Source organism: Panthera uncia, chromosome B4 (assembly GCF_023721935.1).
Source record: "Panthera uncia isolate 11264 chromosome B4, Puncia_PCG_1.0, whole genome shotgun sequence".
In the NCBI taxonomy this organism is placed as follows: domain Eukaryota; kingdom Metazoa; phylum Chordata; class Mammalia; order Carnivora; family Felidae; genus Panthera; species Panthera uncia.
The window spans coordinates 74131069-74157999 of NC_064809.1; the positions used below are offsets into that span (position 1 = coordinate 74131069).

The 26931-nt window shown below is 40.0% G+C and overlaps 1 protein-coding gene across 4 annotated transcripts in view; it reads left to right on the plus strand.

The window, feature by feature from the left end:
* Window positions 1-3377: 3377 nt before the first annotated feature.
* SPATS2 (spermatogenesis associated serine rich 2) overlaps window positions 3378-26931 on the plus strand; it is a 148641-nt gene continuing 125087 nt past the window's right edge. Inside the window, exons 1-3 of one of the 4 annotated variants that reach the window (XM_049625399.1) lie at window positions 3378-3671; window positions 4428-4507; window positions 16596-16646. The gene's annotated coding sequence lies outside the window, so the exon portion shown is untranslated. Of the gene's footprint in view, window positions 3672-4427; window positions 4508-16026; window positions 16647-26931 lie in introns of those variants that run through there. The other 3 variants (XM_049625397.1, XM_049625398.1, XM_049625400.1) reach the window with 3 other exon arrangements.

A 26931-nucleotide genomic window follows, 5' to 3' on the forward strand; every position in this document is an offset into this window, starting at 1 on the left:
GTAGTTTCAACTTTAGTTAGCAGAGACTTCTAAGAAAATCATGTTAATTACAGTCATTAATTATCAAGTCTCCAAGATAATGAGGAAAATTTTTGTTTCTCAGACTAAATTCAGCCTCTTTTTTTTTCCTAATAAAAATATGGAATCTGACAATCACTTCAGATACAAAATATCAACTCAAACAAACATAAGAAAAATTTTGATTTCCAGGATCTATTTGAAAACATGTCAAATTAGGTCTTTTTAACATCTGCAAAATATATCTGTCAAGATGAAGATTATGTCATGACTTATCCTTAGTTCTAATTTTGCCACTTGATCATTAGGTAACCTGGGATAAATTAATTCCCTGAAGGCTGAACTGAGACATATGGATGTTGTTTCAAAATGATCTTTTGCAATCCTTAGCAGTCACTCTAATCATTTCAGAAATTTGGTTGTTTTTGTGTTTTCTTCAGAGTATGTCACAAGTATTATATGTCGAATTTATTAGAGCATTTCTTGTCCTCCAGTACCTCCAGTATAATTTACGGATGGACTTTAAACAATTTGCAATTCTTTCCTTTTTTAAAAAGTTTGTTTTTAGAGAGAGGGAGAGAGTCCCAAGCAGGCTCTGCACTGACAGCATGGAGTTTTGCAATTATTTCAAAGCAGTCAATGATCATTTTGTTTTATTATGAATACACAATAGAAAACATATATGTAAAGAACCAAGATAAAATTAATCTTTATAATTCAGGTCCAAAAGATATTTTTGAAACATTTATTCATTGTCTGTTTGGAGAGATAGAATGTGGCATGGAGAAAGGGTGAAAGTGGGCCATGAGTTACAGTACCCCTCTTGCAAACTCCACTTAGCAAGTTGTATGCTCTATGTGACCCACACTTTCAACCACACTTTAAACTATACTCAGAACTCTCTCTTAGAGATCTGTTAAATATGATATTCTTCACATTGTTAGATTTCCAGTGATGCTTTGACAGCTCTCATAGATTGGGCCTATGCATTCTCCTTAACTCACCTCCCTTCTATATATCTACGTATGGAATATCCGCATATAAAAACTGTCTCCCATTAAACCACTGGCTATCTTGGGAGAGCCATCAGATGTCTTTCCTAACACTGTGAGATTTCCAAAAGTAGACTTTATTTCCCTCCCAAAGAAACAATATTGGTTCTGCAGCAACAAGGGGCCCTATAATGAAGAGTTTTCTTTTTTATTAAAAAAAAAATTTTTTTTAATGTTTATTTTTGAGACAGAGAGAGACAGAACATGAACGGGGGAGGGTCAGAGAGAGGGAGACACAGAATCTGAAACAGGCTCCAGGCTCTGAGCTGTCAGCACAGAGCCTGACGCGGGGCTTGAACTCACGGACCGCGAAATCATGACCTGAGCCGAAGTCGGCCGCTTAACCGACTGAGCCACCCAGGCACCCCTAATGAAGAGTTTTCTAGGCAACTTTTGGTAGGTGAAATCTGTCATTATGGAAGGGATCTTGGATTCTCTTGGTTCCGGTACCATTCTTCAGCAGCATGAAGTTTCCCATTAAGCAAGGTCATAGCATTCCATTTCTACTATGTATGGGAAGGAAGGGACATTATGGAAGAATTAGTCACTCATTCCTGTGTTCCTACAACACTTTGCACTTTTTGTTTCGACACTTTTCACGTGCTATTATAGTTAATTATTTAATAGCTTTTATCCTCCTTTACAATAGGATACTCTTCTTGGGGATAATCTTGCTTTTATTCTTCTTTGTAAGTGACCCAAAACCTAGAACAATGCTTACCACTCATTGGGTACTTATTTCAATTTAGTGAATGAAAAGAAAGCAGATATTTGGAAAGTTTGCTTCTATTTGAATATTTTGAGAAAAGATGCAATAGTAAGCAACCTATGTATAATGCCCTTGCTAGCTGGGTGACCTAGTCTTTTGCTTATTTAGATCTGTAAGTGATACGATTGGATTAGACCAGGCTTTATTAGCCAGGGGTCAGTGGGCTGCGGGGTATTTTTGACCCTCCAACCTCGTGCAAAGTTAAACACAAAGGACGAGATAACTTCTGGGTATCTGAGATCTGGCTATCTGAGATCTACTACATACACTACTTCATTGCAGGTACTGCGACTGCAGTAACGAACATCTGGAAAACAAACCTGTGCCTGTGGTGTCTAGCTATACATACTCATATACACTTCCAGGTTTGTCGCTGATGCCTGTCCAGAGTTCCTTAAGCTTTGGCCTCTAAAGCTAAGAACATGGGGACAGATCCTGATTAATCTTTTCAATGCTGTCTAAATCCCCAGCCTCTGGCCGCTCCTAATCGACCACCGACTAGTTGACGGTGGGGTGAGTACTTCACACTTTCAGGACACTGGGTAGAAGGTTGCTCAAATACTACAGACGGTTCTGGCCCTGGGGAGGTTGGGAATCTGATCATGAAGTCAGAAGGATATTTGACAGAAAGATTCACTGGCGGCCTGACCACAGCCGCATGGAGGAATGTAGACGGCTGAGCAAACCAGAGATCCGACTCAGAAATGGGCTTGGGCAGCGTCTGGCATACGTGGTAGAGAACCTTCAAGTCCAGAGGTTATCCTGCCCTCGATCCCGCACCGGCCTCTACGGACTCCCAGGAAGCTGAGCGGCCGCGAAGTCCGGACGTCCGGGAGTTGCCTGAGGTTGGGGACTCTGAAACGGCCTTTTGGAGTCAAACTTGGGTCGGGAAGCAGGCAAAGGAGAAGGCGCTGGAAGGCCATGGGGCGGAGTCGTGAGCAGCGAAAGGCAAGGCAGCCTGAGAGCGCGCGTCCCCGCGGGAACCTAGATATTATAAAGCTCCTCGCAAGGTTCCTCTCGATGCGCCCGCCTTCGGCAATCTCCGGGGGAGTTTCGGCTCTTTCCGGCAGTTCCAGCTCCGGCCCTTCACTCCCAGAGCGCGCGGTTACCCCCCTCCCCACGCCGCCCGGCTCTTTGTGGGCCTGGGCTGTTCTGCACGTGGGCACATGCTCTAGTACTACCCGTCCCCACTTTCATCTAGTTTGTTGCCGACCCACTCCTCCAATCCCTACCCTTCCTCGTTATTCCCAGTTCCCGGCGACGCCCGAGCACCCTCAACTGAGGCGCGCGACCCGGCGGGCGGTGCGAGGCGCGAGGGTTTGGGTCTCGAGAGGAGCGGTAACCCGACGGACTGGAGCCCGCCTCCCGCCCGGCGCCTCTCCACTCGCAGATCCCTGGCGCGCGGGCCGCCTCCCGCCCGGCCTTCGCGCGCCGGGTGGCTGCAACGGCCTCGAGCTCGGCGCGTTGGGTTCGCGCCGGCGCGAGCACGCGCCTGTGCGCTGGCTGGCTGGCGCGCACGCGCCCGAGCGGGCTCCGGGGCGGGGCGAACAGCGCGAGCCCCGGCGAGGTCGGTGTGGATCCGCTGGCACTCCGGCCCCCAGCCGCGGCTGCGATCCCCAGCCCGCCGCCCGGCCGAAGCCGGGAAAGGGGCGGTGGGGGCGGGGCGGCGTCCGGCTCTGGGAGAGCTGGGGGAGGAGCGAGTCGGCGACGGCGGCCGCTCTAGAAGAGGAGGAGAAGGAGGCGGAGGAGCTCCTTTCCTCTTCTCAGACCTCGGAGCGTCCGGGACGCAGAGCCCGGAACTGGGGGGGACGCGGCGTCTGCGGGGTCCCCGGGTAGGTGAGGCTGAGGGTGCTGGGTGGAGGGGTTGGTGGGGTGTAAAGGGGGGCACAGAAGTGCAGAGAGCGGGCTCGAGGGAGGGCACGGCGGAGGGGGTGGTTGTTGGGGGTTGGGGTATGGACAGGAGGGGGACGTGAGCCCTTTGGGACCCGGAGTGCCCAGATGGTGAAAGCCTTCTGGGGTCAGTGGGGCAGGCCAAAGCACACGGGTCCGAGTTGGGGGGTTTCCAGAGCACAGGCCAGGGAAACAATGGAGTAAGGGGGGACTCTGGTGTGAGCGTGTGTGGGGTATTGGATTTTAAGAAACAACGAGGGATCGAAAAGAATGAAAGAATGGGTCGTTTGGGTTGAGAAGTACAATGAATTGGGAATGCAGTGGGTATGCGTAAGGTCATCTGCGTGGGTGTCCGAGGTCCTCAGGATTTGGGGGCAAAGTGGGATTTGAAAAAAGATAGAAAGGAATGGGGGGGCGGGATGGAAAATAAGGCAAAGGGTGGCAGAGAAATAAAATAGATGTGGTTTGGGCTTGATTTAAAGTGGAAGGGTAGATCTTGTTTGAGAGTACAGGGTAGGTGGACTAGAGTGGCATCTTTCTCCTAATTCATCCAGGATGATTGGGTTCTTTTGGAAGGTGGGTCTTTCTCAGGCATGTCCCTCTGCTGAGTACAAGCTATTCTTTTAATAATTTGCTTATTTATGGTCAATTTCATCGGTGAACCATCCCTGTAATATTTATTTCTCTTAGTTCATCAGGTTACTGTGTGTAATTTACCTGTGGTTAATGAAGCAGAGGAGAACATATCACCAAAAATAAGCATCTTGCTCTGAATTAGGTCAGTGATAATGCAGAGTTCAGGGTGTTTGGGGGGAAGAGAACCAAGAGTCTGTTTTCATTTAGACCCAGAGGTGGTGAATAGCATTGATAAAATCGAAGTTATCTATACTTTGTTAGAATTGCAGTTTCTCACTGAGAAATGTTCATATACCATCTGCTACTGGATTTATGCTCTTGGGAGAGTTTGGGTTCTGCCTCAAGAAATTCTTGATGCTGATTTCAAATTATCAGGCTGCCTTTTACCTTCCAGTTTGAATTAAGGTGATTTGAAAATACTGTGGGAAAGTATTTCTCGGTCATAATCTTGGCATTTCCTTAATACTTGGATTTCCAGACCAAATATTGAATGGTTCTAGATACAAGATTGCCGATTTTGAAATTGTATTACCATTATGTGTTCATAAATAGTTGATGTTAATCTTTTTATTTGTTGGGTATTAAGTTTTGCTGACTCACCTATGATTTCTGGGAATTTATCTGTTTATATTTCTCAGCTAGGTCTTGGATAGTAGCATTAGACTAGTTTATAAAGGTCCAAAATAATGACCTCAGTTGTCACTTTTCTTATATCTTACAAAAACTGAGTAAAGCAAGGAGTGTCTTCATTAGTGATAATGTGGCTTTTTATTGACCTCTTACAGTAGATGAGGCAAGGTGCTAAGTTTGTTTTGCATGCATTATCTCATTTAATTGAATCCTCACAGTTATTTCCTGTGTTATAATTAAGAGGTTAAATAACTTGCTATGGTCACAGAGGTAGTAAATAAAGCTGCATTCACACTGGGCTCTGTTGGATGCCTTCTTTAGAGTCTTTGCTGTCTGGTTCTACTTGCCTGTCTTCCTCCTCCTAATCTTGGTTGTAGTACAAGCAGCATGAATTGGTTGAATCTTGGGTTTGATATGATAATGGTGATTTAGATGAAGATTGGGTTAGTGGGCTATATCTGTAGACTTTATAAATGTTTATTGCTCTTGTGAATTAACAAGTCTTCTGGGGTCCTGTTAAAGCTCATCTTGCTAAGGGTTTGACCTGTGAACAGGCTTATTATTTTGTTTAGTCTAGTGTACTGCTGAAGTACTGTGCCTAGGTGGCGCTCTTCCTTGTAGAAGTCAACACAACCAGTTGTGGAGTCAGAACCAATTAACTTTGGAAAACAATTGAAAATTGTGGAGAGCTCAAGTGCCCTCCCAAGCACCTGTTGAGTCCACAGTTGGTACTGGCATTATCTCTAAATATAGACAGGATCCTCTTAGAAACCAGGAGTGAAACAAGTAGAACTGAGAGAAACAGCTGGGTCCTGAGGGAGGAGCCATAGGTTGCTGGCCAAAAACATCAGCATAGCTCCTGGGGACTGATCCAGGAGTGGCAAAGGGCTACAGATACTAGTGAATGGCAGGAGGGGAGGGTTGAACATATATGTATTCTTGGCACTGAACTCAGTGTTTTATGTATATTACTTCATAAGATCTTCAAACAACCCTTATAAGGCAGATGTAAACATTATCCCTGTTTTTGAGATGAGGCTGAAAAGGGTTAGTGTACAAAGTCACTTAATAAAAGCAGTAAAGAAAGTTATTATCATTATTATTATTATCATCATCATCATCATCATCATTGCTGCTTGCTGTTTCCTATTGTAGTGGTTCCAAAATTAAACTTGGGAATTAAAGTCACTGTTTAGGATCCGCTGTGCTTCTTGTTAAGAGTACAACTGATTATTTCATTCTTGTTACTCCCATTGGAGACTAGAAGGAAGAGCTTGATTTTTTTTATGATTTAATTGTTGGGAAGGAGAGCCCACTCATTATTTAGTAAACGATCTCCTGTAGAATATAATTCAGCTTCCTCAGCTGCTTAGTGTAAATCTGTAGCAACATGAAAATGGTGTGTCCATCCCTCCTATTCCGAGGTCTTGACTTTCAGGTAAGTTATCTAGGCTGTGGAGGATGACAGTAAAGCATGCTTGTTACAGACTCTTACCACTTTTCTTGATGTTTTTGACACAAAACTGTGACCATCATTCTTGCTCAGTTACTTTAAAAAGTTGTGGTAAAATATGGATTATGTAAGATTTACACTTAAACCATTTAAAGTGTATGGGTCAGTGGCATAAAGCACACTTACATTGTTATGCAGCCGTCACAACCATCCATCTTCAGAACATTTTCATCTTCCCAAACTGAAACTTTGTACCTATCAAACAACTCCCATTCCTCTCTTCCCTCAGCCATTCCCCTTTCTGTCTCTATGAACAGGACTACTCTAGAGGTCTCATACAAGTAGAAGTAGTAAAATAATAGTGTTTGTCCATCTATGTCTGGCTTATTTCACTCAGCACGATGTCTTCAAGTTTCATCAATGTTTGAGCTTGTGTCAGAATTTCATGCCTTTTTAGGACTGAATAATATTCCATTGTATGTGTGTACCACATTTCGTTTATCCGTTTAGACACTTAGGTCATTTCCACCTTTTGGCTGTTGCAAAAAGTGCCGCTGGGAACATTGGTGTGCAAGTATCTGTTCCAGTCCTTGCTTTCAGTTCTTTTGGGTATATGCTAGAAGTGGGATTTCTGGGTCGTATGGTAATTCTCTGTTTCATTTTTTGAGGAAGTGTTACTACTTTTAAATGGTGATTTTATTTGTGTTCACCCGAAGGTAGCACTTGGCCTTATGTTTGAAGGATGATGTTTTCTCTATTGACTTTTTCTATACTGTTTGTAGGACACTTGTACTGGAAATGATTCAAAAGGAAATGATTTACCTAGTTGTCACGGCTCTCTCTTAGCTTCTGCCTATTTATGTTTATGTATCATGACATCTGGCAAGCACATTCAAATACATTTCAACTTAGCAATAAAAGTACTTTTGAAAATCTTTCAGACAGTTCAGCTGATGAGGAAAATGGGAATATCTGTTGTAAAGTGTGAAATATATCCAATGTGGAAGGAACCATTTGTTATATATATATATAGATCTTTCCAATCATACCTGTAAATGTAGATAATCGCTTAAAAACATTATCTGTGGGGCGTGTGGGTGGCTCAGTCAGTTAAGCATCCTACTCTTGATTTCGGCTCAAGTCATCTCTTAGTGAGATTGAGCCCCGTGCTGTTAGATGGAGCCTGCCTGGGATTCTCACTCTTCCTCTCTCTCTGCCCTTCCCCCATATTCTCGCTCTCAAAATAAATAAATAAACTTAAAAAATATTTAAAAAACCCATTATCTATACGTGTGTTTGAAAAATGGGTCAGTAGTATAGAGCATTTTCAGTTCTCTTTGCTGTCTTTGAAATCCGGGGTGCTTTTCTCATCTAAAGATGTTTTACATGCTGCTGGTTACTGTTTAACTTGTTCATCCCTTCATTCATTGAAAAAAGTTTGAGTGCCTGCTATATGCTTTAAATATTTCAAGAAGGTAGCTGTAATGTAGGAAGTAAAATTGGCTCAAGTCATTTTTTTTCTCCATCTCTCTCTCTCTCTTTGAGTTCTCACATAGTACCAAATATAGTTGAAATAGCTGCAGACTGATAGTGAACTCTCTCTTAGGGATGGGTCTAGCCTCCCATTTCATTTTTTCTAAATGTCACAAGGGGGTTAATTATCCCTGCGTCTTGCTTCTTGAGAGTATTGTTTACAAAGGGACTTTCGGCTCCTATGCCATTTTCTGGGAGCTTCACAAAAGAGCCCACACTTACTTAGAAGCGGTCTGTTGTGGGGCACCCGGGTGGCTCAGTTGGTTAAGTGTCTGACTTCGGCCAGGTCATGATCTTGAGTTCGAGCCCTGTGTCGGGCTCTGTGCTGACAGTTCAGAGCATGGAGCCTGCTTCAGATTCTGTGTCTCCCTCTCTCTCTGCCCCCCCCCTCAAAAAAATGAATCAACATTAAAAAAAAAATTAAAAAAATAAAAAGAAGTGGTCTGTTGGTTCTGAAATACAGTTGACCCTTGAACAATGTGGGAGGAGTTAGGGGCACTGACCCCTGTGCGGTGGAAAATTTGTATATAACTTTGGACTTCCCAGACACTTAACTATGTATTATATATTGTATTCTTATGGTAAAGTAGCTAGAGAAAAGAAAATATTAAGACCATAAGGAAGAAAAAATATTCTTTCAGTACTGTATTGTATCAAAAAAAATCCATGTATAAGTGGACACATGTAGTTCAAACCTGTGTTGTTCAAGGGTCACCTGTATTTCTAAAAATTTAAAGTTGTAAACACCTTATCTTTAGGTTACTGGATATTAAGATTTGGTTAGAAGCCAGCATTTTGTTCGCCATGTTCAAATCTACCGTGGTGGTACACAGATTCTGCAGGATTTGAGGATATAGCCATTAGCTTAAAGGCAACTTCTACAGTCATTGTCCTATGACTAATTTGTGGCTAGGGGTTACATCGTGATTCTTACTAGGTCAAACCCTACGTAACAACCTTGGATTGCTGGTAAGAAGGAGGATTTTTTTTTTTATATGACTTAATTAGCAAAATAACATGATTACTAGTGTGGAATGTGTGTGTGTTCTTTAAAATTGGCTAAAGGATATTGGGCCTGAGGAGAAGGAAATTTGTGATGAGGACATTTTATAATTTATTTGGGGAGTAAATAGAGAATCTCAATCAGGCTCTGCACTATCAGTGTGGAGCCCAATGCAGGGCTCGAACCACAAACCGTGAGACCATGACCTGAACCAAAGTCAGGAGTCGGATGCCCAACTGACCGAGCCACCCAGGCACCCCCGTTATATGATTTAGAGGAGTCATGGTAGGTAAGTGAAGATGCTGCCCAATGATATTACTTCCTGTTGACCTGTAAAAGACTAGAAAGACCAATGTGTACAAGTTGCAGTCTTGAGGATCCTCTCTTGGGTACATGTGATATGTCCAGGAGTAAATTATTTGCTGTTGTTTCAAGGCTGCCATCAGTAGTAGAGCAATACTTGTCTTTAAATTACCCATTTTGTCTCTGATTACATGTCAGTGTGGTCAGCCCATTGCTGGCCCTTCCTGGTTATCTTCTGTTATGTTTATTTGAAGTGTGCATTAATGTGTCGTGGCAGTGACTCTTCTGCTTATTTTGTTTGGTCATCCTCTTGGTCGTTAGAGTAAATTGCCTTCATCACCTACCTTTGTATCCTGCACACGCCTTCAGTATAAGCATCTCATCATGAGAAGCTCCCTCACATTTGATGAAAACAGTCAAATACATCTATAACTAAGATGAAATTGCAGGAAACTAAAGTATTGTACTTGAATGGCAGATGATACAGAACCACCACAGACTAAATTAGCCATAGCTTAGATGCAAGCTTGATGTTTTGTTGAATCTTACTGGTCAGTACACACTAGGTTTCTTGAGATGGTTATCTAATTCCTGGTTGACAGTGCTGTAAACAAGGCTTAGTTGGGTAATCTTTTTCATCTCTGTCACTACACAAATGTTGTATTTTATGTTGGTTTTTATTTATTTATTTATTTATTTTATTTTATTTTATTTTATTTTTTTAAATTTTTTTTAACGTTTATTTATTTTTGAGACAGAGAGAGACAGAGCATGAACGGAGGAGGGGCAGAGAGAGGGGGAGACACAGAATCAGAAGCAGGCTCCAGGCTCTGAGCCATCAGCCCAGAGCCAGACGCGGGGCTCGAACTCACGGACTGCAAGATCGTGACCTGAGCTGAAGTCGGACGCTTAACCGACTGAGCCACCCAGGCGCCCCTTATGTTGGTTTTTAAAAAGTTGATATTTGACGTTTGTCATTGTCTGCCTGCCCATTATGTTATGATCCTGTAAGTTAGACTACGAGATATTATTGTGTGATGTTACTGTAATATGGGAGCATAGGAAACAGCGCAACATTAGTGGTTACTAAATCTGTTTAGGCATCTAACCTGAAGTGGTAGAAAAAGCTCCTAAAATGGAGTGTATTTGGTATATTCATGCTGATTACTTGTTGCCTGAAATCTTAACATTTAAGTAAGATTAGAATTATGTTCAGTTTTTATGTGATTACATTTTTGATTTGGCAGTAAAGCTGAGAACACATGATTCTTTCACTCTACTGGCTAATTATTTCTGTTATGAAATAGCCCCAAGCATATTATTTAAAAAAAATATTCTTATTTATTTTTTGAGAGAGAGAGTAGAGTGCAAGTAGGGGAGGGGCAGAGAGAGAGGGACAGAGGATCTGAAGCAGGCTCTGTGCTGACAGGCTGACAGCAGAGAGCCTGATGTGGGGCTTGAACTCATGAACTGTGAGATCATGACCTGAGCCAAAGTCAGACACTCAGCCCACTGAGCCACCCAGGTGCCCCAGCCTCAAGTATATTATTAAACTTCTTGGCAACTTTAGTTTTTGTTGCCTGAAATGTGGATCTACTGAGTGGTGTTAGTTATAATCTAATCAGGCTAATACTGATAATCATAATCAGTATTATAATCAGGCTAATACTGATAATATATTTATAATATTTCTGTGCTGTATTATTTTTCTTCTAATTTTTTTATTAAAATCGGGAAGCTGTTAGAGTGCAAACCTCTTGTATCACACAGAAGTTGCTAATATATTGGATTATAGATAGCTGGGCATAAAATTAATTTTGGGGGAGAGGGGCTTCATTCTGTCAACATCAAAAAAAGAAAGATCACAAGTCTGGTGCGCAAATCCACGTTGAATCTCTGTTCCTGTACCTACTGCTTCTGTGGGCTTGGTCATCTTTTAATTTCTCTGAGCCTGTGTTTCTGAATTTGCAAAATTGGTGAAGTAGTAATCCCTACCACAGAGTTGTCATGACTATTAAATTTTTTTTAGGTGAAATTCACATAACATAAAATTGATCCTGTAAAGTGTACAGCTCAATGGTATTTAGTAGATTCACAGTTTTGTACAACCATCACTCTATCTAGTTCCAGAACTTTTACATCACCCCCAAAGGAGATCTCATACCCATTAAGCAGTCACTCTTCATTCTCCCCTTGATGTATCTATTGGTAACCACCAATTGGCTTTCTGTGTCTATGAATTTACCTATTCTGGGTATTTCAAATAAGTGGAATACTGTAATATATGACCTTTTGTCTTCTTTTACTTAGCATGATGTTTTTGAGTTTTATCCATGTTGTAGCATGTATCAGTACTTTGCTCCTTTTTATAGCTGAATACAGTTCCATTGTATGGATGTATCATGTTTTGTTTATCCTTTTATCTGTTGATGGACAGTTGTGTCATTCTCACTTTTTGGCTGTTGTGAATAATGCTGTTATGAACATCCATACACCAGTGTTTGCATATCTGTCTTCCGTTGTTTTGGGTTTGTAGTGGAGAATGGAATTGCTGGGTCACAGAGAATTTTTATGATTAACTTTTTGAGGAACTGCCATACAGGTCCAACTTTTTGAGGTACAGCCCAGTGGCTGCACCATTTTACATTCCTAGCAGCAATGTTTGAGGGATCCAGTTCTCTGCATCTTTGTCAACAGTTGCAATCTTCCTTTCTTTCTTTTTTTCTTTCTTTTCTTTTCTTTTCTTTTCTTTTCTTTTTTATTGTAGCCATCTTAGCTGTGGAAGGATACCTTATTATGAATTTTATTTGAATTTCCTTAGTGACTACTGATATTGAACATCCTTTCATTTGCTTGTTGATCATTTGTGTGTCTTTTGGAGAACTGTCAAGTCCTTTGCCCCGTTTTTCATTGGATTGTCTTTTTATTGAGTTCTGATCATTGAATTTTAATGGGCATGAAACAGTTCAGTGAGTGCACATAGTGTGCACCTCAGTAAATATTTTTAGCTAATAATATAGTTACAAGTATTTTTGCTACTTGGGGCCTTAATTGGAAGGGGACTTTGCCTAGCTTTTGCAATAGGACTGCAGAAGCAACAAAACCTTTGTTGTCAATAAAGTTTTGACTATGTCAGTGTCGATACTTTGCTTTTAATTGATGTCCCCAAATTAAGATTAGAAACACTTATGTAAAAATCAGTTTGTCTTTGGCAAGAATCAGAATATCATCAATGTTTAATTTATTCCTAAGAACTATAAAGTAGTAGTGCCATTTAGTTATGTGTGGGATTTAGATCATCTTTCTTCATTCTTCCCTATTATGAGACATTTGTTGTAAATGCTGCAATCAAAACTTTTTGACAACTGGGTCAGGGAAACCTTCTTTTTATATTTACTGGTATGGGTTTCCCCAGGTATCTGAAAGTAGAGCTATGAAACTTTTTGTAAGTCTAAATGGCATAAAGTGAAGAAATGTTTACCATTAATTTATATGGACAATTTTTTGAGCATTCCCAGACCCAAAAAATAACCTCTTAGGCTTTTCTGCTACCTTAGGACACGTCTTGCTATTGGATGCACAAAATAAATTGAGATAAAGCACAGATGCTCACAGACACAGTTCAAAGCTGTTGCAACTTTGATGTTGAGATGCTGAGTGTAGTTCCCAGGGAGGGAGCTTGGGGGCACCACTCAGCGTGTGGAGTGTGCGCAGCTTCTATAAGAGCTTGCTGCAAAATAAATACTGAAAGCTATTTTCGCTTTTTGCCTTTTTTAGAAGTTTATTTATTTAAGTAATCTCTGCACCACCCAATGTGGGGCTCGAGCTCATGACCCCCGAGGTCAAGAGTTGCATGCTCTTTTGACTGAGCCAGCCAGGTGCCCCTTGCCTTTTTTGTGAAAGTGAAAATCCTCTTTGGATTTCCTTCAGTTAGTGGAAACAGGTACTAATGTAGATCTTTTGTAAAAGTGAAGTGGTGTAAGGTGAACTTTCGGAAAGCAAGGGATACCTGTATGTGATTGATGTATTATTATTTTTATGTTTATTGTAACATGGCTTTATGGGCTGGTCAAAAGAAGATAGGTGAGAATAGGAAATCAAAGTAATTAGTTTAGAATTACCCTCCTGGCAGGATTGTACCATCTTGAACTGATGAATATACTCTGACAGGTTTGGAGTATTTCATTTCACTATGTCATGATTTGGAGTGGGGCAGTAGTTTTAAGCAGAATATACTGAAAGCTGTATGCAAGTCTAAATTTGGTTATTTTCTTGGGAAAGGTAACAAAGGGAAGTGTAGGCTTTCAGGGACCGGTGATTATTCAGATCCCTCCTAAGTCACTCTCCCCCTGTACTCCCAAGCTTTATGTTCTATATGCTTCAGCTCTGAACCCTCCTGCCTTTTGTGATGTTTCTGTGCCTTTGCCCATTCCATAAACTCTGCCTGGAATGCCTTCTAAATCCATTGGTGACTCTCCTTCCTGCAGTCTCTCAGGCAGACTAAACACCCCTCCTTTTGAGCTTTGAAATCTGTTACATACTTTTCATAATAGCACTTGTCATAGTGTACTTTAAAAAATGCACATGAAAATTTTAAAGCTTTGTTAAATTTTAAACAAAATTAAACAGTACAGAAGTAAAACAAGCATAGGGAAGGGGCAGACACACACACACACACACACACACACACACACAGAGAGAGAGAGAGAGAGAGAGAGAGAGAGAGAGATTCCCAAGCAGGCTCTGCACTGTCAGCTTGGAGCCTCACATGGGTCTTGAACTCAGGAACCGCAAGATCATGCCCTAAGCTGAAATTAAGAGTCAGACGCTTAACTGACTGAGCCACCCAGGCGCCCCTGTAACTTACTCTTCTTAATATATCTTGGAGATTTTTTTTTCACATTGTTATGTGCAGATCCATTTTATTCTTCATGGTGTTTATTCCATAATATGCATATGCCATTTTATGTAATCATTTCTCAATTGATGGATATATATACATGTATGTGTGTGTATATGTATGTGTATCCCTTGCAATTTTCTAACAATGCTTCAGTGAACACTTTTTTATAAAATTCTTTTTGGACCTATGTGAGTGTTTCTCTGGATTGCTAGAAGTGAAATGCTGGGTAAAAGGGTACAAAAGGGTATATTCTTCTAAAAGTTCTGGTGAATTATGCCAACTGCTTTAAAAAAAAAACCTTTTTAGTTTGAAATAATTTTAGGTTTGCAGAAGAATAAAGATAGTACAGAGAGTTCCCATATACTCTTCCCCCAGCTTTCCCTAATGTTAACATCTTTCATAACCATAGTACATTTATCAACGCTAAGAAATTAACATTGGTACAATAGTATTAAATTATATAACTATTTGGATCTCCCCAGTTTTTCCACTAATGTCCTAAAAAGTTCCAGGATCCAACCCAAGATCCTGTGTTACAGTTAGCCAGCATGTGTCTTTAGAGTCTTGCAATCTGTGACAGTTTCTGTTTTTTTCTTGTCTTTTTCACTGTCTTGACTCTTTGAAGAGTACTGGTCAGATATTTTTTAGAACATCCCTAAATATAGGTTTGTCTGATTTTTTTTTTTTTGAGTTTATTTATTTATTTTGAGAGAGAGAGGGAGAGAGAGAGAATCCCAAGCAGGCTCTGCACCAGCAACACAGAGCCTGACAAGGGGCATGAACTGTAAGATCATGACCTGAGTGGAAATCAAGAGCTATATGCTTAACTGACTGAGCCACTCAGGCACCCCTAAGTTTATTTACTTATTTTTAAGAAGGGGGAGGGGCAGAGAGAGAGAATCCCAAGCAGGCTCTGTGGCTCGATCTCATGAACCACGAAATCATGACCTGAACCGCAATCAAGAGTCAGACACTCAACAGAGTGGAGCCTGGAGCCTGCTTCAGATTCTGTGTCTTCTTCTCTGACTCTCCCCCATTCATGCTATGTCTCTCTCTGTCTCAAAAATAAATAAAACATTAAAAAAAAATAAAAGTTCCACCTATTAATTTTAGCATTCCTATACCAGTTATTATTGTGGCATTCTAATGGTTATTTTCTATTTCTCTCATTATTCCTACATTTATTAATTAGAAATTTTCTGTAAGGAGACTTGTACTTTATTCCCCATTTATTTATTTAATTTATTTGCATCATTATGGACTCATGGAATTTATTCTTTGGATTATAACATTTTTTACTTTTTCGCTCACTAAATTACTTTCAGTTTTTTTCATGTCTATTTATTTTTGAGAGAGAGACAATGCAAGTGGGGGAGTGGCAGAGAGAAAGGGAGACTATGGGCTCCAGACTCTGAGCTGTCAGCACAGAGCCTGATGCGGGGCTCCAACTCACAAACTGTGAGATCATGACCTGAGCTGAAGTCAGACGCTTAACTAACTGAGCCACCCAGGTGTCCCTGCTCACTAAATTACTTTAAAATAAGAGTTTCCAGTTTATATTCCCACCAAAAGTAGATAATGAGCTTATGCACATACACCATTGGCTGTTACCTGATGAATTAAAGCATTTTTTCCCCTGATTAAACATAAGGCTGAATATGTTGTATATCTTCATTGACTATATTTCTTTTTTTTAAACAATTTTTAGAATGTTTGTTTATTTATTTTGAGAGAGAGAGAGACAGCAGGGGGAGGAACAGAGAGAGAGAGGGAGAGAGAGAGAATCCGAAGCAGGCTCTGCACTGTGAGTGCAGAGCCCAACGTGGGGCTTGAACCCACAAACTGAGATCATGACCAGAGCCGAAACCAAGAGTCTGACACTGAACTGACTGAGCCACCCAGGTGTCCCCATTGACTATATTTCTTTGTCAATTGCCTTTTTATATACTTTGTCCATTTTTAAATTGTTTTTCTTTTGTTTTATGGAAGTTTTTTACACTGGGTATTAATCCTCTGTAAAATATATATATTTTTTCCTTTTGGGAAGAACATGTTTTCCTTCTCTTCTTCTTTAAATTACAAAAGTAATATGCCTGTTGTAAAACACGTAAAGTGAATAGCAAAAGTCTCTTTGCTGCCTCTTCAGTCTCATTCCCCATACATATTACCTTTTTTACCTCACAGGCTAACAGTTTGGTATTTTCCCTTCCAGAATTTTTTCTGTAGAGCAGAAACATATATGTATCTGCTGTGTGTATGTGCAAGTATGTATGTACATATAAAAGCATACACTTTTGATAAAAATGGAATCATAGAATATTCTTCAGTTTTGCTTTTATCGCAGATTTAACAAATTATAGAATCTTAATGTGTTGAAATGTATGTCTCATTCTTTCTCTCACTAGATTGATTACAAGCTTCTTTGTACAGAGACTGTGATTCTTCCCACCCTAAAGGTATTCTTTTTCTGTGTAGATGACATCATTATTTATCCATTTGCTCATGCCAGAGACATTTCGTTTCTTTAACAAAATTTTATTGAGTGTCTACTCTCTGATACACAAGAGTGAATTAAGGTAAAAAATCCTTGTCTGCGTGTAGCTTATATATTAGTAGGGGAAGGCAGATGTTAAGCAAAGAAGTAGAATGTTTAGTATTTCAGTTGGTGATGATTGGTATTAAAAAAAACCCACCCAAATAAAAAACAAGGAAGGAGATAGGGACACTTTATGAACATGTGACTGTGTGTGTGTGTGTGTGTGTGTGTGTGTGTGTGTGTGAGAGAGAGAGAGAGAGAGAGAGAGAGACAGACAGACAGACAGACACTGAAGGGTAGTTAGGGAGGGCCTTGTTGAGAAAGTAATATTTGAGCAAAGACTTAGAAGTCATCTTTGATTTTCTCTTCCTCATACCTCACATCAGATCTGTATCCAAATCTTACTGATTTTATCTTCAAAATATATCTCAGACCTGTCCATCAAGTAGGTGGATTGATTTGGTGGTAGATGTTTGTGGAAGTTTTCTTCTGATTGTTTTAATATTCTCAATGAATTGGGAATCAAGTACTCAGCTGAGAGGATATGAAGGAAATGATGGAGGTTTGTGGAGGGGGGAAGGTGTGAAATGTTCAAGCGAGTGGGAGAATGGCCGGCCACAGCAGGGAAATAGTGTAAGATTTTCAGGTGGCATTAAGGGCCCCTTGAGGTTTGTGGTCATGAATTTAAAATGAGATTAGTCAGTATGTTTTTGTTCTTGCAGCCACATTGAGCTGCAGGGGTTTATGTTTGGAGTGAATTTAACCAGGGATGGGTTTTTACCAAGATAGTGGAATAAAACATGAGAGGGTCAAGGGAATAGAGCATATGTGCAAGGGGGTGGTTATGATAATATACTGGTTTAAATTGCAGAATTTAGGGGCGCCTGGGTGGCTCAGTCGGTTAAGCGTCCGACTTCAGCTCAGGTCACAATCTCGTGGTCCGTGAGTTCCAGCCCCGAGTCGGGCTCTGTGCTGATGGCTCAGAGCCTGGAGCCTGTTTCAGATTCTGTGTCTCCCTCTCTCTCTGCCCCTCCCCCATTCATGCTCTGTTTCTCTCTGTCTCAAAAATAAATAAACGTTAAAAAAAAAATTAAAAAAAAAAATAAATAAATTACAGAATTTAAACCGGGTGAGGAGGAAAGGAGGCCATGAAGTGGCTAAAAGATGGTGAAAAGATGATATAATCAATGAATTGAAGGTCTCATTGAGATCAAAAGATGTTGGAATTTGGGTATGTGAGAGAGCTATAAAAAATAGTAGGTCGTGGTCAGACAGTAGGATATAAAAATTGAGATCATGGGGGTGTTATCATGCCTGGGCTGCATGGGTGAAGGACAAAATCCTTGGAATCAAGGGATTCAGAGATGTGAAATAGGAATTCAGAGAGATGGAGTATTAGATCATCTGTGTGAAATCACTGAGACTTAAGATAGGATCTGTGTTGTGGAGAGTCATAGTGTTAGGGTTCTCCAGAGAAAAAGAACCTGTAGGATCTTTCTTTTTCTCATCTATATCTATATATCTACATTTGTATCTGTATATATCTAGAATCAGATTTATTATAAGGATTGGCTCACATAATTATGGGAGCTGAGAAGTCCCGTGATCTGAGGTCTGTAAGCTGGAGACCCAGGAAAGTTGGCGGTGTAAATTCCAGTACAAGATTAAAGGCCTGAGAACCAGGAACACCGTCGTGTAAGTTCCAGTCCAAGGGCAGAAGACTGATAGAAGTTCAGCTCAGTAGTCCAACTCAGTACAGGCAGAGACAGAGAATGAATTCTCTCTTCCTCTACCATTTTTATTCATACCCATCCACATTGGGGAGGGCCATCTGCTTAACTCAGTCTGCCACTTCATATGCTATTCTCATCCAAAACACCCTCACTGACACATCCAGGTATGGTCTTTACCCCAGATATCTACCCAGATATCTGGGTACCTCATGATCCAGTTGAGTTGACACATAAAATTAACCATGACAGCCAGGTAATGGGTAATAGAGTTTTCACATGATATTCAAAGTGGAGGTAGGGAAGAGAGGAGACTGATTTGGAAGCATCAGTGAGGAGCAAGGAGGGCAATTTCCTTACTCCTAGGTCCAGTGGTATGAAAGGTGTGGGAAGGAGAACTTTCACCACTTAAGGGGTGCAAAGGGAGTATGGCCTCAGAGGAGAACTAGTTTTTAATTAGAATAAGAAGTTGAGGGAAATGTTGAGTAGAAGTTGAAAATGTAGGGCACAGTGGAAGAGTCTCAGAATTTGTAGAGAGGTGTGTGGCACATGGGGACAGAGCAGGGGATGTGTACAACTGTGTGGGGATTAGAATATGGGAGGTGAGAGGTCTGAAAGTCTGGGGCTTCTTTTGATGGACAGCATAAACAGAGATAAAGTACCTGAACAGGTTAGGACTGATAAACAGCAGGCGGATTCTGGAGGTGAGGGTGTGAGTGTTGGGAGGGAAGGAAGGGCAAGGAGTTCTGGATCCTAGGGAAGATCATGCTGATTTAAAATTTTTAATTCATTTTAAAAATAAAAATTGTGTACATTTAAGGTGTCCATCATGATTTTTTAAATTTCTACATTTCTTCTTTTTTTTAATGTTTATTTTTGAGAGAGAAAGAGAGGCTGAAAGAGAGGGAGACAGAGGATCCCAAGTAGGCTCTGCACTGTCAGCTCAGAGTCTGATGCAGGCCTTAAACCCATGAACTGTGAGATTGTGACCTGAGCTGTAATCCAGAGTTGGGTGCTTAACTGACTGAGCCATCCAGGCGCCCCCATCATGATGTTTTGATATACATATAGACAGTGAAATGATTACCAGTCACTATCATATTTTCTCACATAATTACCTTGTGTGTGGTATGTGTGTGTGTGTGTGTATGTGTGTGTGTGTGTGTGTGTGTGTGATGTGAGTACCTGGAATCTCTCTTGGCAAATTTCTGGTATTCAGTATGGTGTTATTAACTCTAATCATCATGCTGTACATTAGATCTCTGAGCTTGTTCGTTCTGTATTACTGCAACTTTGTACCCTTTGACTAACATCTGTCCCATTTCCCCCACTTTTCTGCTTTTGGTAACCACCTTCTATTTTCTGGTTCTATGTATTTTTTTTTAAGTTAATTTATTTATTTTGAGAGAAAGTACAAGTTAGAGGGACAGAGAAAGAGAGAGAGAGAGAGAGAGAGAGAGAGAGAGAGAGAGAGAGTGTGTTCCAAGCAGGCTCCACACTGTCAGTGTGGAGCCCAATGTGGGGCTCAAACTCACAGCCTCTGAGATCATGACCTGAGCCAAAATTGGATGCTTAACTGACTGACCCACCCAGGTGCCCCTGCTTCTATGTATTTGACTTCTTTAGATTCCATGTATAAGTAAGATCATGCAGGGTTTTGTTTGTTTCTGGCTTATTTCACTTAGCATAATGTCCTCTAAGTTCATCCATGTTGTGGGAAATGGCAGGATCTCAGGAAGGACATTTTTGTTCCAAATACTTGGACCCACTTTTTATTATTATTTTTGTTATTATTTTTTAAAGTTTGTTTATTTTTGAGAGCGTTTGAGGGGGGGGGGGCAGAGAGAGGGAGAGAGATAATCCCAACAGGCTCCACACTGTCAGCACAGAGCCCGATGCAGGGCTCAAACTCATGAACCAAGATCATGACCTGAGCTGAAATTAAGAGTCAGATGCCCAACCGACTGAGCCACCCAGGCGCCCTGGACCCACTTTTAAAATATCTGTGCATGGCAGGGAGAGATTTCTTATTCCAGAAATAAGGGGTTTTCTTATGATGAATCCTGTGGGCTCTCTCCTGAAGACTGTGGTTAATGAGTTTTGCTTCTTTAAATCTTATTGTGTCTGATATTAATATTAATAATATTGAGATTTCTTTAGATTAATATTTGTATAGCATATATTTTAATTTTCCTTTTAATTTTCTGATTTTCTGGCTCACTTTAAGCATATGTTGGTAACCTATACATAGTTGGATTTAAAAAGAAAACAATTTGATAGTCTATCTTTTGATAAGTTTCATCTTATTTAGTATGATTACTGATACTTTTAGACTTAGGTATGCCATTTTAGTTTATACTTTTTTTTAAACTTTTCAACTTATTTGCCTTGTTACACATATATAGAGAGATCCTGTTTTTCTTTTATTTATTTTCAAGTTGAACATTGTATTTCTCTTTAGCAATTAATCCTTCAATTTTTAACATGTATACACAGTGATCTCTGCCTTCCTGAGCAATACAAGAACCTTAGAATGCTTTAAATCACATTCCTTCTCTCCACCCCACTCTGTTTTTATTGTTTGGTATTTTAGTTTTACTTTAAATCTTGCTTCCTGTGAAGTATTTCAAATGCACAGATTAAAAATAGAGAATAATATAGAAACATCTGTGTGCTCACCTCAGTGCTTTGTCTCATCTTAATTATTGCAGTTTGCTTAATATCTTTTTTTCAAACCGACTTTTTTTATTATGGAAATTTTCAACATTACACATGTGTGGAAAGAATATAATGAACTCCCATGTATCCTCATCTATCTTCAGCAATTAATATTTTTTCCATTCTTGCTAACATCTATCCTTCCCTCTCCCTTTTGATCAGTGGCTTTGGGTTCTGTCAACATGATCCATCTTTTTCTAAAAGTTTTCCATGAGCCTTTTATCTAATGGTTTTTGCAGCCACTGATGATTTTTGCCTAGATCCATTCTTTGATTAAGGCTTGCAAAATAGTGATTTTCTGATGCTATTATTATTCTGTGTTTGTGAGCTGGAATCCTTCTATAATGAAGAATTTTCCTTTGTTAACTCTTTGATTACTCTGAAATATGGTTTATACAGAAGAGGTGAAATAAATGCTTTGGTTCTTTTTCTTCATCAGTGTTTAGAGTAATGAAATATGAATTAGTGCCCTACTAACGTCCAAAAGTGACCAATGAGTTTTTTGTTTTAGAGTATGATTATGAGTCAGTGGATTTTTATGTATTTAATGTGTTGCAGGCACTATAGACATTATTCTTACTGGTGTTCACATTGTCCTATTTTGGTGTACTGGGACCCATTTAAGTCGGCTCTGTGTTCTTTTAGTAAGTCTCCAATAGTTGTTTATAGGTTTCTTGCTTTTAGACACAAGAAAATATCCCAGGTTCATCTGTTTATTTCCTTCTATAAACCTACAATCAGCCATTTCTCTAAGGAGCCCTGATTTCTTTTATTGAGAAGTGGTATTTAAAGACCACAATTTAGACATCCGATTTTTTGTTTTTAAGAAAACATGGAAATTACGTTGCCCTCCTTCCTTCCCCAGCGGTAGCCACTGTAACATATTCAGTGACAATCCTTTGCATGCTTTTAAAATTTTCACTATGTATATGTACACAAACTGTACAGAAGAGTATTTCATTGGTTCTAAGATGCATATTTCTCCAGCACCCCATTTAATCTTTGCATTTGTGATGTGTTTTTACAACCGATTATAGTTTAACTGGCAGAGCTTTTTCTTAGGGGTTTGTCAGATGACAATGTGTCTTATCTGTGGCTTCTTAGAAAACAGTATTAAATTATAAAACAGTATTTTATAAATAGAAAACAGTATTTTAATTTTAAACTTTATAAATGCAGCATCATATTGTGCTTATCTTTGGGCAATTTGTTTTTCTTGCTCAGGATGGTTTTTGATTCTTGTTCCTTATTGTAGCCTTAATTTAAGTTTTCTGTGTTTAGTTATATGGCTGTACATTAAAAAAATTTTTTTACCTGTTAATAACATTTAGGTTGCCAATAATTTTTACGCTTTTTATCAATTTTTAACCATTACAAATAATGTAGTGTGTACTTTCTATATGTTTTCTTATGCTAATGAGTGAGAGTAGAGTTTCTGGTCTTAAGGTTTGTGCAGGTTCAGCTTTCTAGGTATCATCAAAATGTTTTCCAAAGAAGTTGTTTCAGTTTATACACCCCTCAGTAGTATATAAGAATTCATTTTGCTCTATGCCAATCCTGGATTTTATTGAGTCTTTGTAACTTTTGCTGAACTTATGAGTGTCATACTGTTTTATGTTTTAATTTGCATTTCCTCCATTGTTATGAGTTTGAGCATATTTCAGTTTGTTTATTGTCTCATAAGTTCCTCTCCTGTATTATTTGTTAATTGCTATGGCTTATTTTTCAGTTGAGTTGTTTGTTTTTGCTTTTGTTTTTGTTTTAAGCTGACTGATAGGTATTTTTAATACATTTGGATACTAATCCTTTGTGATTGTATACAGTGCCAACTGTTCTTATCTTTGGCTCTCTCTGCCTTGTTTTTTATAAATGAACTTTATAACAATAGGTGTTAATGTTTGAAGTGTAATCGACATAGAATAAACTAATGCATTTACAGTGGTTTTGACATGTGCTGTGAAACTATCACCAGAGTCAAGATAATGAACATACCTATCACTCCACAAGTTTTCTTGTTTCCTTTGTCATGCTCTCTCCTCCACTTTCCTTTCCTCCAGACAACCACTAATTTCCTATCACTAGTTCAGTTTGTATTTTGTATTTTAAAGTTTTTAATCTTAATTATTTTTTTTTTTTTTGAGAGAGAGAGAGAATGTGAGCATGAGCAGGGGAGAGGCAGAGAGGGGGAGAGAGAATACCAAGCAGGCTCTGCACTTTCAGTGCAGAGACTGACGCAAGGCTTGAACTTATGAACTGTGAGATCATGACCAAAGCCAAGATCAAGAGTCAGATGCTTAACTGACTGAGCCACCCAGGTGCCCCCTAAATTTTTTTTTTTTAAGTTCCTTTCCTCCTTTATATCCTTTTCCTCAGAGGCACTTTTAGCTTTTTTAGTTAACACTTTTTTTGTATTTAGGTACAGAGTATTACATATTCTGTAAATAATATGCTTGTATTGCTGTTTTGGTACTATCAGTTGTATGATGCACCACTATTTTATGTACTACTGAAAAAAGGAAATAGGCCCAAGATGGGTAGTTTGTAAGAGACTCCACATAAAGCTGGGAAACTACATGAGAATGTAAATGAGAAATAAACCCACCACACAGCAAGTGACAGAAGGCATGTCTCAACCCTGGCATTGTATAGGAGGGGTAAAACCTTTCTTGGGGGTTTGAACTGGTTCTCAGTCTGAACTCCACTAGATACTCAAGTGGTACAAAAACTCAAGCAGTAGGGCACCTGTGTGGCTCAGTCGGTTAAGCATCTGACTCTTGATTTCTGCTCAGGTCATGATTTCAGGGATCATGATTTCATGGATCAGAGCCTGCATCGGGCTCTGCACTGACAGCGAAGAGCCTGCTTGGGATTCTCTCTCCTTCTCTCTCTCTTTCTCTCCTTCAAAATAAGTAAACATTAAAAAACAAACAAAAAAAAACAAGCAGAGATTTTAACTAAAGATTATTTTGATTTGGTAGTGTCATAGGTACTTGGAAGAAACATAACAATTGAAAGATATCATTAGTTGTGTTTGGATTTCAGAGATGTTAAAATATGGGGGCAAAGGCATTTTTGAATCAGTGAAATATGGTACCATGTGCTAGACACTGTTCTTTCGTGGTGTTAGAGAGGTAACTGTGAACAAAACAAACATCTCTATTCTCATTGAGCAGATGTTTTGGAGAGGGTAACGTTTAGACAAAATAAGACTATGTGTGATGTGCCCCAATATTGCAGATATGTAAATAAGATGAAGACTAAACATTGACCATTGCGTTTAGAAATTTGCATGTTGTTGCTAATCTTGGCAGGAGAGGGTTTGGTGAAATAATCAGGGACCATAAGCCCATTGGGGTGATTTTGAAAAAGAGGAAAGGAATTTGGAGATGGTGAGCATAGACAGCTTCTTCTAGGAGTTTTGCTGTCATGGAGAGCAGAGAAATGGATACATAGCTGGAGGGGAAATTGGAGTTAAAGAGTTGTCTTTTAAAATGAGAGAAATAATTGCACACCTGAAAGAATATAATGTCATGTGTCAATTATACTTCAATAAAAAAATAAAAATAAAATAGAAATAAGAGTGTATTTATATAATGCTGATGGAGAGGATCCATAGAGAAGGAAACAGTGCTGATGCAGAGGTGGGAATGGGGAATGGCTGGGCAATGGGGAATGGGCTTGGAATCTGGTATCCAAGTGGAGGCATTGGCCTTAGACAGGAGCAGTCAGCTCTGCCACAGTAAATGACAGGGAAGACAAGGCAAATGGGAACCGATGCGGGTAGCGCTAGTGAGTGCTTCCTATTTCACTGGGAAATTGAAGGAAGGGCAGCAGCCAGGAGTGAAGATGGAGAGGAGGTGTTGGTGACTTGAGAGAGGAAATAACATGAAATGGGCCTGTAGGGGAGTGGGAGAACGAATGGATAAGGCGAAAGTCATAGGATTGTCACGTTGAGCCAACAGACCATTTGAAGTTAGTGATTGTGAATGTTTAAGTGAGATTGTTTGGTATGGTTATGTGGGTGTGTGTTTTTGTTCTTTTCATTTCAAAGCCATGTTTAGCAGCATTGGTATAGACACAGATTAGTGAGACAGTTGTATTTTTTGGTTTTAATATGTTATTAGGGAAAACTTTAAATACACAAAGTAGAGCTCTCATGTACTCAGATGTACATCTCACGTACACAGTTTCAACAGATATTAACTAGTAGCCAATCTTGTTTTATCTGTACACTTACCTATTTCCACCCTTCCATATTATTTTGAAGCAATCCCAGACATATTTTATGCATAAATATTTCATATTTTATGTCTAAGAGATATGGCCACTTGCAAAAAATATTATTACCATGTAAAAAAATTTAATAATTCTTTAATATCCAGTTTCCTGGCAGTTTCCAAATTTCTAGTTGTCTTTTGAGTGTCCTAAAGTGTTTAGCTGTTTGATAAGGAGTCGTATTTAATAGGGGTGGGTGTTCTTGCCAGGGAAATATGAAGTGAGGGAGGGGTCAGGACTCTTGAGGTGCATGCAAGGAAATGGACCTCAATCTAAGCTATAATGGACTTTGAACTCTAAGCTAAGGTGGGAGATGAGGACATGAGAGGGGAGTGGGATCAATGATTTATAAGTCCTGGTGAGGTCTAAGTATTGTTGGAGTTGGGGTGCTAGAGGGAGCAACCTGAAAAGATAGGAAATAGTGATTGGAGGGTGGGTGCAGATGAAGTAGAGATTATGGAGGACTGTATTTACTGTGTTGGCAAGTTCTAGGACAGGGTATTGACTGAGGGAGTGAGTGGCCATGGTAGGGTAAAGGGTGGGGTTGTTGCATGTGAGGAGATCAAGGAGATGAGAGGGCCAAATAACACAGCAGTCATCTAGGTGAGCATTTAAATCATTTGCAATTATGACAGTCCAGTGAGATAGGAACTAAAATCTCGGAGGCTTAAGAAGTGGCTCGGGCATATCCAGATGAATGCAGCGGTGGGGTGGGAGGTGGTGGCATGGTCTGACAGGAGGCTTTTTTTAGGAAGGAAGAAAGAGGAATAATCTGGATGCAGAAGTGAGGGACAAGGTGAATACCTAACTCTTCTGCTCAGGCCCCAGTAGTATAAGGAGTGTGGGAGAGGAGGAACCACGGATAAGACTGTAGAAAGAGCAATGGCCTCAGCAATTTGATTTCAGCTAGAGCAGGAATTGAGAAAGGATGGGAGAGAGGGGGAGCAGTTCGCAAAAGGGGATGTACCTAGCCATATGGGGATGAGAGGTTAGGGAATTTGGGATGACATCAGAGTCCTCGAATTCTTGTGGTAAGTGGCATAAAGAGATTAGTAATGAGATTAGTCTTGATGTCTCAGGTAAATTGTAGGATAAGCACATGAGGGATAGGAGTATGGGAAGAAGCTCTAGAGTAAAAGGTCTCTTCATTTCTGCCTGTGCTGGTAGAGAGGCTGGGGGAGTGGCAGAAAGAGCTGCAGCTCTATTACTTGCTCTCCACTCCTGGGATCAAGGTGTTTTACAGTAAGAAGCTGTTAATGCAGTTAGTCAAAAGTTAGAATTTCCTGTTCTGTTCTCTGTTGTTTACCTTCCCTGCCTCTATTTTCTCCCCTTTCTTACTGAGAACTTAGAGTGAAACATCAAAATGTTTTCTCAGTGCCCTATTAAATACCCTAGCTATTCTGGAAACTGGTAAATGATGCTGTTTCTAGCTTGCTGGAGGAACGTCAGCAAGATTACAAGAAGGAATTGGGGAGGCTCACC